The 11434-nt window shown below is 38.9% G+C and overlaps 1 protein-coding gene across 5 annotated transcripts in view; it reads right to left on the minus strand.

Annotated features, from left to right (window-relative positions):
* CSNK1G1 (casein kinase 1 gamma 1) overlaps positions 1-11434 on the minus strand; it is a 180310-nt gene that overhangs the window by 99633 nt on the left and 69243 nt on the right. For all 5 annotated transcript variants that reach the window (XM_045294944.1, XM_045294945.1, XM_045294941.1 and 2 more), the window contains exon 2: positions 6460-6499. The gene's annotated coding sequence lies outside the window, so the exon portion shown is untranslated. The remainder of the gene's footprint in view (positions 1-6459; positions 6500-11434) is intronic.

Consider the following 11434-nt stretch of genomic DNA (forward strand, 5'->3'; position numbering starts at 1 on the left):
AGCAAATGATATTAAGGGCTAAAGTGGAAGGCAGGTGTTTTGAGATTGATGAGGGCAACAAATGTACATATGTGCTTGACACAATGGATGTATATATGGACTGTGATAGGAATTGTATGAGCCCTCAATAAAATAATTTTTAAAAAATAGCACATTTGGGATTATGTCTGGAAGGACCATACTAATTGAGTATAACTCGCTTTCAATATTGCAACCTGAGGCTAGAACTTCTTCAATTCTTTCAGCTCAAGAAATGCAGAGCATGTCCTCCCCTTTTGGTTTTCTAATCAGTGTGTCTGTGTGAACTGTCACCTATGCTTTCTTCCCTTATAAGTTGTTTTGAGTCAAGAGTAGGACATGTCTTAGCCAATCCAGATGATTTCTAAACATTTATCTGGATTGCAGCTTTTCATAATATCACTAGTATAGCAATCTCATTTAAAAGATTTGGAAAGTTTACTACCATATTTATTTCTCTTCAAATTTCTCATTCGTTTTCATTCCATTTTTCTAACAGATAAAGGTTATTTTTATGATGCCTATAAATGGCTCTCTTCATCGCACTTAAGAGTCATGTGACAATTAGTGGAGTAATCACACACAATCTTCTTTATCCATGTATATTAGAAAAATATACACTTTCCAGGTTAGAAATCTTAAGACAAAAAGTCTCACTCAAATGGAAAAAGTATGTTCATAACACCTGCTCACAGAACAGAATTATTTTCCTTCCCACAAATAGGGCAAAAACTAACACTTGGGGAATCGATTTTCTAATCTATGCAAGGGATATTAGTACTATCTCTAATTATGAAAGATGAATAATATTTGATACTAATGTATATGGCATCTCTTGCTCAAGAAATAACATTGAATAATCTAAGAATTTTAGTAAAATATTTTTAATTATATTTATTTTAATATCATTTTTAACAGTTCATCATGGTTTGTTACTGGACTCCCTGGATGAGACAAAAAACAAACAAACAAACAGGCTCAGCTGTTAACTGAAAAGTTAGAACTTCAAGTCTACCAAGAGGAACTTCAGAAAAAAGGCCTAGTAATTTAATTCCCAAATATTAGCCTTTGAAAACCCTATAGATCATGGTTCTACTATGACACATATTAGGCTACCATGAGTTGGAATTGACTCTGGGACAACTGGGTTTTTGGTTAAAGCTACTTTCTGGTTCCTAATTACAAACTCTTCATTATTTGACGTTCCTCAATATCAACTTTCTATTTAAACTCATATTAGAAACAACTATGTGGGCACAAAAAGTCTTCTTTTACTGTATATCCTTCTATCTGCATTAAATTTACCAACCCAACTAGATCAGTATCAGTAAGCATATAGCATACCTTAGTTTACCCTTAAAATTTATGAAATTCAGGACAGGAATACAAATGGAAGCCCACATGCCTATACATTAAGCCAGCAAACTGTTAAATCTGTTATGTCTTACTTACCTTGTCAGAAACATTTTTATAACCTAGAAAAGTAGGTTCAAATTTATAATTACCTGGAGTTTCAAGTGAAAGTCAGTCTCCTGCCTATCCTTTCCCCATCCCATATTTTGTCCTGCCTTCCCAAGAGCACCTGGATCACATACAGATGAATATTCCAGGCCCTAAAATGTGCCCAGGATATGTATGGACAGTAAATACAAGATCCTAAGTACCAAAAACATATCTAGAAATAAGAATACAAAAAAGTCTCTCAAGTAGGGCTCCCTAAATCCAGGTGCCAGAGCAAGAACCTCAATTCTGAGTATAAAAACACTATTGCAAGGATAATACTTGGGTGATGCTGAAACAGGCATTTATATACTGCTGATAGAAGGCTAAGGAGCCCAGGTGTCATAGAGGTTCCAGCACTGGTTGCTAACCAAAAGAATGGTCGTCTGAACTCAACAGCTGCCTTACAGGAGAAAGATGTGGCAGTCGGCTTCTGTAAAACTTTACTTTTTTTGTTGTTGGAAATCCTAAGGGGCCATTTTACTTTGTCTTATAAGGTCACTATGAGTCATATCAACTTGACAGCAATGGCTTTGGTTTTGGGTAGGAGTTGCTTTTTGTGGGATATAAAAAGACTTTTATCCAATTTTGTCTCCATGCCTAACCTAAGACGCTGTTTGTCAGCACATGGTGAGAGTTCAGATGCTTAGAGATATTCTCCCTGAAGGCATTCAGCTATCCAGAGCAATTAAACTACTGTCTGGTCCACTGTAGGTGGGGTTTACACCCTATTGATAGGATAGTGATTGTTTCCCTGGAGAGCTTAGAACAGGTCATCAAACCTGCTCAGTGACATCCAGTTAGGCTGCCATCCTGAAGCTAGGATTAACCCATCTCGTCCACATGTACCCCAACCCAATTCCTCCTCTTCCTATTGTTTGGATACCCCTACATCAGCCCCCCTCCCATTACTGTATTACCTACAGTACATTCCCTTCCTGTGACGTATGTCTATACCTGTAATTAGGGGGCTTGCATGCTCCCAAAGATATATAAGCTTTGATTAGAAATAAATCACTCTCTTTCTTGCCATTCCCACCTTACATATCCCCACACGGACCACCAAGCGGGGCTGAGGTGAGCACACTACCATGAAATGTGTTTGACTCCTTCATTTTACTCTCTCCTATCTCTATCATTCTCTATTTCTTTACTATACTCTTTATATATTATCACTGTACAACTGCACCTGCCGGGCCTGTGATGATTTGTTAGGGTCTGGCTCCCCTGACAGTTTTTGATGTCTGTGACCTTTCACAAATAGATCACCAGGTCTCTCTTTCAAGGTGCCCCTGGGTAGATTTGAATCACCAACCTTTTATTTAGCAACTAACCATTAGCACTATGGAGGGACATCCATTAGAGAGCCACTGAAAGCCTATGAAGTCTTCTGTTCTGAAACACAAGGGGTCACCACGAGTCAAAATTGAGAGCAATGGGTTTGATATTTTGGGATGTAAGAGGCAGAGCTTCCAACCATTAACTGTTGTGATAAACATCCATACCACATGTTCATCGGCCTGCTGATTAATACAATTCGCCTTTCCAGTTATTATATCTCTTGAAGTTCAGATATGTATACAGTCAGGAATACACTTAAAAAAATAGCTTACAGCCATGTCAAATTCAGCAGTCCTCATGGGGCTCACCCTCTCCTCTTGGCTTCTACTTCCCCCAGCCCACACCTGAATTTAACCTAAAATGTTCTTTCTTCTCTAGGGTTATTTTAATGAACAATATCACTATCTACCCAGGGATTCAAACCACAGAAGTACCAATTTTAATTCTTAACTCTCTCCATTCATAGAAAAACTATTCTTCCACTGGCTTGACAACACAATCTCCTAACTGCTTTCCTTGCTTCCAGATTTCTCCCCATAACTCCCTTTCTTCTATATACAAATCATGAAAACCAAAGGGAACTTTCTAAAACACATGAAGCTGCATCATGGCACCTTCCGATTCAAATGCCTCTGATGGCACTGTACTTAGGATAAAATGTAAAACCCTTGACAAGGTTTAAGGTCCTGTGTGACCTGGCACCTGCTTATTTCTCAAGTTTCATTCATGTTTAAGTTTCACCTCAAATGCCAACTTTCAATTGTCTAAGGGCCCTCAGCCTGAATTCCTCATTTATCTCTGTTCTTCAAGATGTTAACTAATGCTGAGCGTTCACTTTTATCTTAAATGTCTTTTTTCTCTGGAAAACATCTCCTGATTCCTCAATTCTTAGTTACAGTCCCCTTTTATATACTCCTTCAGCCCCCTATCACAGAATTAATCAGAGCGCACTGCAATTGCTTGTGGATGTGTGTGTTAAACTCTGTGACGCGTCTCTATTGACTTGTATATTCAACAGCTCTGCAAAGGTTAAGAACAGTTGCTCATTCACCATTTTATTGATAGGGCCTAGTATAACACGCAGGGGGTGCTGTGGCACAGTGGGATACACATTGGGATTACTAACTGCAAGGATAGAAGTTCAAAACTACTGATGCTCTGTGGGAGAAAACTGAGGTTCTCATAAACCATTAACAGTCTATGTATTAAACCTCAACTAATTAAAAAAAAAAAGAGTTAACAGTTTCAGAAGCCAACAAGGACAGTTCTACCCTGAATTGACTCAATGGCACTGAGTGTGGTAGTCACCTAATCTGGGGTGGAGTCCAGGCTGTCAATCTAGAGATAGCCAATGAGACTTCTGTGTGGGCATGGCCTTCTCCTGAGAATTCTGGGAAATCTGGTACTTCCTCCTTGGAGGCAGGAGACACCTTCCTCTCTGGGCTCACACCCTGGGACACATAGCAGCTGACAAGACACATGGACCCACCCTGATGCAGAGACCCCTGCCAGCACTGAAATGTTTCCAATGACGCTGGATCCAAAGACTTTCTACCCACGGACCTGTGATCTTCTACATTTGCGTCATTGCATGTGTTTCGTGAGTCTGAAGAGGACTTTACAGATTGGCATCAGACATATGGGCTAATATCCGACTTATGCACTTGATCTGGACTGGCCTGGGATGTTTTCTCAATGTTCTTGTATATAAATCTCTTTCTTATACACATATGCGTGTTTATGAATTTGTTTCTCTAGTCTGCCAAGACTAACACAGTTGAGTATAATATTTTCTAAATATTTAAGGAATAAATGAATATGTATAGTTGAATGAATGAGTGCTCCATCTTGGTTATCAATCAGTAAGCAATTTAAAAAGCTGAAAAATCCAAACCCCAGAGGTGATTTTTCCCATTATTCTGAGAAAGCTATACTCATATATAATCCAAGTTTTTTAAAATCATTTTATTGGTGGCTCGTACAACTTTTATCACAATCCATACATGCATACATTGTGTCAAGCACATTTGTACATTTATTGCCCTCATCATTCTTAAAACATTTGCTTTCTACTTGAGCCCTATGGATCAGCTCATTTCCCCCCTCCCTGCACACTCTCCCCTCCCTCATGAGCCCTTGATAATTTACAAATTATTATTTTGTCATATCTTACACTATCCGAAATCTCCCTTCACCCACTTTTCTGTTGTCTGTCCCCCTGGGAGGAGGTTATATGTAGATCCCTGTAATCGGTTCACCCTTTCTACTCCACCTTCTCTTCACCCTCCTAGTATTGCAATTATCACCACTGGTCCTAAAGAGATCATCTGTCCTGGATTCCCTGTGTTTCTGGTTCCTATCTGTACCAAGGTACATCCTCTGGTCTAGCCGATTTGTAAGGTAGAATTGGGATCGTCATAGTGGGGGGAGGAAGCATTTAAGAACTAGTGAGGAGTCAATACCAAGGGCTCATGTAGAAAGAAAATGTTTTGAAAACGATGATGGCAAAAATGTCCAAATGTGCTTGACACAATGGATCTATGTATGGATTGTGATAAGAGCTGTACAAATCCTCAATAAAATGATTTTTTAAAAAAACTAAAGGAAAGTTGTATATTTCATCATAAGCCGAGTTTTTCAGCACATTTTTCATGCAGTTTTTGTGGTAAAATTAGGTGCCTCGGCTGATATTTGGGTTGGCTTATACTCGAGTATATACGGTAATTATAAGCAGGATAATTACAATTACATGTAGCCATAATATTTTTAATGTATTCCACTGGAGAAAAGGCATGTCATTATAATGTGTGACTCAATTTTGAGCCATCTTTTGGTGGCTTTTGGAGGACATGAGAAGATGAAAACTAATGACGAAAAAAATAACTTTGCTTTAAGCACAATTTTGAGTATGTTCATATAAGAGTTTCTATGGTTTTGTCAATATTTAGCTCATATGCATTTGTAACAAAGGCACAAAGTTGGTGAAACAAAAGATAAGCATTTTTTTAGTCTTCCTTCCTTCCTTTGATTTACCTTCTCTACTAAGAAAATATACTTCAGTTGACTCAATGGCAGTGGGTTTAGATTTGCATTTTATATGGAGTAAGGAGTCATTTCAACATTTAAAGTGAGAAATGTTAAGATTTTGGTTTCTTATAAATTTTTCATGAAGAAAAATTATAAATTATCAAGGGTTCATGAGGAGGGAGGGGTGGAGGGGGGAAAATGAGCTGATATCAAAGGCTCAAGTAGAAAGAGTTTGAAAATGATGGCAATATATATACAAATGTGCCTGACACAATGGGCGTAAGTATGGATTGTGTTAAGAGTTGCAAGAGCCCCCAATAAAATGATTTTTTTTTAATTTACTTTTTTTTAATGACTGGTTACAGTGATGTGTGACCTATCCATGGAGTTAACCTAGGCTTATGTGCCTTTTCAAAGATGAGAATATCATAGGTGAGGAAACTGAATGAAGCTCAAAGAGGCTAGACACATTGTCAAGGTCACATAGTCAAACCTAGCCAGGATACCAAAGTCTAAGCGCTCTCTCTTTGACCACATTTATCAAAGACCATGTTTGTATGCTCACTTACTCACCCATTCAGCCCCATTGAGTCAAAAAGCCGCAACTGTCCTCCTGAAACAAACAAAAAAACAAAAGCAAAAATGTTTCAAATATGACTACAAACTCTTCTTTTTTAATTTTAATTAAAAGATCATTTTATTAAGGGCACCTACACCTCTTATAACAATCCACACATCAATTGTATCAAGCATATTTGTACATGTTGCCATCATTATTTTCTAGACATTTACTTTTTTTTTAATAAATCATTTTATTGGGGGCTCGTAAAACTCTTATCACAATCCATACATACATACATTGTGTCAAGCACATCTATATATTCATTGACCTCATAATTCTGAAAATATTTGCTCTCCACTTAAGCCCTTGCTATCAGCTCATTTCCCCCCCCACCCTCACCACTCCCGCTCCTTCATGAACCCTTGATAATTTATAAATTATTATTTTGTCATATCTTATACTGTCCGAAGTCTCCCTTCACCCACTTTTCTGTTGTCCATCCCCCAGGGAGGAGGTAGATCCTTATAATCCTTGTAATCCACTTCCACCGCACCCTCCCTCCACCCTCCCAGTATTGCCACTCTCAGCACTGTGCTGGATTCCCTGTGTTTCTAGGGAATCATCAGTGCTGGATTCCCTGTGTTTCCAGTTCCTATCTGGACCAGTGTATATCCTCCGGTCTAGCCAGATTTGTAAGGTAGAATTGGGGTCATGATAGTAGGAGGGAGGAAGCATTTAAGAATTAGAGGAAAGTTGTATGCTTCATTGTTACTACACTGTACCCTGACTGGCACGTCTCCTCCCCGTGACCCTTCTGTAAGGGGATGTGCAGTTGCCTATAGATGGGCTTTGGGTCCCCACTCCACATTCCCCTTCATTCACAGTGATATCATTTTTTGTTCTTTGATGCCTGATACCTGATTCTATCGATACCTTGTGATTGCACAGGATGGTATGCTTCTTCCATGTGGGCTTTGTTGCTTCTGAGCTAGATGGCCACTTGTTTACCTTCAAGCCTTTAAAACCCTAGATGCTATATCTTTGATAGCCGGGCAGCATCAACTTTCTTTACCATATTTGCTTATGCACCCTTTTGTCTTCAGCAATCTTGTAGGAAAGGTAAGCATCATGGAATGCCAGTTTAATAGATCAAAGCATTCTTGCATTGAGGGAGTACTTGAGTGGAGGCCCAATGTCCATCTGCTACCCAATAAACCTATAAATATATGCACATAGATCTATTTCCCCATCCTCATATAAAAATATATGTACATATGTACTTGCCTGTATTTAGACCTCTATAAATGCCCTTTGCTTCCTAGTTCTTTCCTTGATTTCCTTTTACTTTCCTCTTGGTCCCACTACCATGTTCAGCCTTCATTTGTGTTTCAGTAATTCCTCTCGGTTACATTGCCCTTGATCACGCCCTACCAGGCGTGATCCTACACCCTCCCCACCACTGATTTGGATCACTTGTTGTTCTCTTGTCCCTGGGTTTGTTAACACCACTTCCTATAGCCCCACCCTTCCCTCTCCCATGTCCCCCGGGAAGCGTCAAGCCAGTTGTTTTCTCCTCCAGATTGTTCATCCAGCCTATTTTATTTAGACAGACCTGCAACATTTTAAAAATTACTTTATTTTTAAATCATTTTATTGTGGGCTCATACAACTCTTATCACAATCCATACATCCATCGTGTCAAGCATACTTGTACATTTCTTGCCATAATCATTCTTAAAACACTTTTTCTACCTGAGCCCTTGGGATCAGCTCATTTTGCCCCTCCTTTCCCCATCCTCCTCCCTTTCTCCCTCACGAATCCTTGATAATTTATAAATTATTTTTCCATGTCTTACACTGTTAAATGTCTCCCTTCACCCAGTTTTCTGTTGTTCATCCCCCAGTGTGGGGGTTATATGTAGATCATTATGATGGGTTCCTCCTTTCTCCCCCCACCTTACCCTTACCCTTCTAATATCTCTATTCTCATTATTGGTCCTGAGAGATTTATCAGTCCTGGATTCCCTGAGTTTCCAGCTCTTATCTGTACCAGTGTATATACTCTGGTCTAGCCAGCTTTGTAAGGTAGAATTGGGATCATGATAGTGGGGGTGGAAGAAGCAATAAAGAACTAGAGGAAGTTAGTTGTAGGTTTCATCGTTTCTACACAGCACCCTAACTGGCTGGTCTCCTCCCCGTGACCCTTCTGTAAAGGGATGTCCAGTTGCCTACAGATGGGCTTTGGGTCTCCACTCCCACTCATTCACAATGATATGATTTTTTTGTTCTTTGATGCCTGATACCTGATTCTGTCAACAACTCCTGATCACACAGGCTGGTGTGCTTCTTCCATGTGGTAGACATTTACTTTCTATAGAGCTCTTGGTATCAGCTCCTCTTTTTTCCTTTCTTCCCCCTATCCCCCCCGTGACCCCTGGACAAATTGTAAATTACATCATTTTCAGATCTCACACCGACCACCGTCTCCCTTCCCCCATGGTTTCCGTTGTTCATCCCTCTGGAGGGCTGTGGGTGTGGTTATGTATCGAGCATGCAATTGATTCCCTCTTCCTCCCCTCCTCTCCCCACTTCCCTCCTAACCTTCAGGTATCGCTATTCCCATTCCTGTTCCTAAATTCTTTGAGTTGTGAGCTCTTATCTCTTATCTGTACCTGTGTACATGCTCCGGTCTAGTCCGAAGTGAGAGACAACACTGGGGTCATAATAGTGGGGGGTGAGGAAGCCTCAAGGAGCCAGAGGAATATTGTGTTGCATCAGTGCTTTATTGTGTCCTGGTTGACTCATCCTTTCCCTGTGACCCCTCTTTGGGGGATGTCCCAGTGTCTACAGATGGGCTTTGGGACTCTGCTCTGACTCCCCTAATTCTCAACAGTGTTTGTTTGTTTGTTTTCGGTCTTCTGATGCCTGTTACCCTGTCTTGACCACACCTCATGATCCCACGAGCTTCTTCCATGTGGGCTTGTTGCTTCTCTGCTAGATGGCCACTTGCACAAACTCTTTTCTAGAGAGCCTCTTAAATTTTCTTTTGTTTCCCACAAGTGAATGTTCTTCACCACTTGAATCAATGCTCCTGCTGTGGCAAAAATTTCTCCATGGCGGTCTCATTATTTGCTTGTTTTTTATAGCTTTTTGAGATATATCTCATACGTCATGCAAGTCATCCATTCAAAGTATGCTTTGGTATGTTTCAAAAATAATTTTTAAGCCAAGAGATTTCACACTGGTGTAACTTGAGTCTATGATTAGTGCAATTGATTTTTTAACTTGAGTCACTATACCTGATAAACAGTTATCTCGTTGGTATCTCTAATTGTTTCATTCATTTTGCTACCTTGTGAGCTAGGGCCTTGAGCAATTTTATATAAAGCTGAGAAAATAATTTTATGAAACTGATACCTGCTTCTGCTACCTTTATTACAAATTATTCTGGGCCTGGAAAATATTCCTTAAATTTTATGGCATGAAAACAGGATGGTTTTTCAATTTTCTTCCCTCTGGTGGAGTTTTTCTTTGTTACTTTAACTTTGTTTTTCCCATTAATTCAATGTACTATATTTCATATTCTTTGGGAGGTAGGTAAGGTACATTTATAGCATCTTGTTTCTTGGAAAACTTACTTTTGAACAAATGGAATCTGGTTTTATCCAGAGTTTGTTTCACCAGAACAGACTTTGAGCTAAAGGGCTTTGTGCTTCCCCCCAAATTGTTACATTCTATTTATTTGTCAACCTATATATTCTTTTCATATTTTACTGAATTATAGTTACTCTCAAAGGATAAAAATCTGACATTCCTGAGAATTCTCAAAAGAAATATGTCACCCTCGCTGCTCCAAGGAAAGTTTCTGAGCAATGCTTTTAGAGTAAGTGGCCTCTGAAGTGATTGCTTTCAGACAGCAACAACTGTTTGGATTTTAAATTACTGAAAGTTTATTTCAAAATTAAATGGATAATGATAGCTTTCTCCCTTTCATTTCTGTTATATACATAACATATACCTTTCATTTGAATAAACAAGGAAAATAGGCCTTGTCTAAAATAATTTTTAAATGAGAAAAATTTAAATGACGGACTAAGCAGATAAAAATGGCCCTCTCCCCACCCCAAGAAAATTCCATTCAAATGGGTATGTATCAAGAAACAGACTCATTAATGGCAAGGTTGCAACCCAAATGCTAAGAACTAACTACAGAATGTTAAATTGGTGAAGGTTACTGGGATGGTGTCCAAAGTTTAAGTGAATAATGGGTGTCACATCTAACAGACAATTCTGTCATGTAAGAACAGAGGATCAACGGTGGTTCAGGAGTTACTGAACACTAGGTCTTTAATAAAATCTATTTTTATATGATGGCATGTTTAAAAATTATTTTAATATTGTACAAGTCACTAGTTGACAATCTCTGGTCTTACAGTAAAATTTGACTACCTTATTTACCTTACTAAAATTAAGGATGAAAAAAAAATCACAAAACAAACTAAAAAAGTAACCTGTTTAAAATGAAAAGTCTCTTGTTTTGCCCTAGCAATTAAAAACAGGATTTAATATTGTGCGAGTTTGAAATAATTGCAATACGTTCTACAGAGAAGTTCAGATTGACATAAAAGCACTGTTACTAGACATCAATACTCAAACTTGCTACCAATGAGGCAATCCAACCCATGGTGACTCTGTAGGACAGCATAGAATTGTCCCTGTGGGTTTCTAACTGTAATGCTGCATGGGAATAGAAAGCCTAATTTTTCTCCCAAGGAATGGCTTGGTGGTTTCAAACTGCTGACTATGTGGTTAACAGTGCAAAGCGTTAATAACTATGCATCAGACCAAATTTTATTCTTTAAGCAGATATTTAATTTCTTTATGGAAAAAAAATCCCTATTTCTCAATTTCAAATGTACATAAGAACACTTTAATGCCCTCACTGACCCATGGCCCTGCGGGGACAGCACCGGAGACACAGTGTGG

The sequence above is a fragment of the Echinops telfairi genome, unplaced genomic scaffold (genome assembly GCF_000313985.2).
Source record: "Echinops telfairi isolate 266 unplaced genomic scaffold, ASM31398v2 ScPeMD7_4048;HRSCAF=4782, whole genome shotgun sequence".
In the NCBI taxonomy this organism is placed as follows: Eukaryota; Metazoa; Chordata; class Mammalia; order Afrosoricida; family Tenrecidae; genus Echinops; species Echinops telfairi.